Genomic DNA, 1659 nt, shown 5'->3' with positions numbered 1-1659 from the left:
TAGAAATGATGATGTTGAAAGAAATGGTGCTGGGGAGAAAGTCAAGGCTCCATTAGGAAGTAACCTGCCCTTAATGGGACACAGGGAAAGAATACACATGAAGGCCCTTTATCATGTGTCTAAGGTTTCAGAAGTTCTACATAATGGTAAATAAAACATGCACCTTCCTTCATGACACTTTACCTTCATACTGGCCTGGCAGATCAGTACATTATCTAGAAATATTGGACTTAATGAGTGTCAACAGAATGGCCCAACAAGACAAGAGCTGGTCTACAATTTTCCCTTCTTTTCTCTCCACACCTGATTCACCTTGTACCAGATGGGGCCTGTTCCTCAAACATGGGCACACTCTAGTACATGGCTCTGCCACATCTCCTAAACAGGGACTTTGTGGAAATTCACTGGGAATGGAGACTTACTTACTGGTGACACAGTTCACTCTTGGGAGAAGGGAGCTTGGAAGAGGCTGTTGCAGGTCCCAGAAGAAAGTTCAGGGTCATTTGTTCAGGACATTAGATGAAGCCAAGAATCCTGAGAGTGATCTAGACTGTGCTCTCCCCCTGACCACACAGTACTCTCTTCCCTGGGTAAGAGTATGACCAAAGTAGAGCCAGTATGGAACCTTCTAAAATGGGAGCCTGATATGCCAGAGCCTTACATGCTGGTTTTGGAGTTTGGATACCTTCTTGAAAACTAAAGAAAGCTATGGAACACTTAAACAGTGGATATTTTATATGCAGTTTTTCTTTTTACATACCTATAAACAAGGGGAAGACATAAATAAGAATACTTTCCTTTCAAGGAGAAGCAATATTGTCTATTCTCAAAACTTTTCAAAAGGCCTTGTTCATTCAAGTGCCTCATGATAGATATAATTGGAATTGGAAAGCTACTAAAAATGTGTCCATGACCATTTTTCATGTGTAATATTCAATTTATTTCAAGTACCCCAAACAATTATTCTGAACTGCAGGTTTAATCCTTTTAATGAGACACCCTAACAGTGAGAGTAACAGAGGTACTTCAAAAGTGATTTGTGTGTTTCTATGCTAAGTCTCATACGTCAGCCCCTAAAATTATCTGTTTGCTTTGATATAAAGAGTCAGGAGGGAAGAGAGACATGGAGAGCTTCATAGACATAGATCTGGAAGTGGAATCTAGGCAGCCTGGTTTAAAAGACAATGACTTTAGTGCTCCTTATCCATTCCCTAAGGATGCAGTTTAAGTTCATATACCAATCCCCGAGCAGTTCTTCTCTGAAAAATGATTCACGGATATGATCACCAATACCAAATAAATATAAGAATAATGGTGAGTGAAAGTTAATTTTGATCTAATATAGACAATTTTAAATATAGTGTGCTTGTTATCTCTGTCCCTAAGGATTGGAAAAAAATTATCATTTTAAACACCACACATTATAGGCTAATGCCTTCAAATTTTCTTTAAATTGATATTCCAGTAAAGAATGATTTGACCCCAAATTGATCTCTAAAATAAAGGTTAAAAAAAGTTATCTTCACTGATTCCAGGGGTTTTTCTGTCATTCCATCATTCCTGGGAATGTAGATGTTGAGCCATTTGGGGCTACATGGTGCAGAGTGGAAAGAATTATAGAGATGGCTGAACCCAAGTGCTGGGATCCTCATTCACACA

This window comes from Manis javanica, chromosome 11 (genome assembly GCF_040802235.1).
Source record: "Manis javanica isolate MJ-LG chromosome 11, MJ_LKY, whole genome shotgun sequence".
Classification (NCBI taxonomy): domain Eukaryota; kingdom Metazoa; phylum Chordata; class Mammalia; order Pholidota; family Manidae; genus Manis; species Manis javanica.
This window is presented reverse-complemented; position numbering follows the sequence as displayed.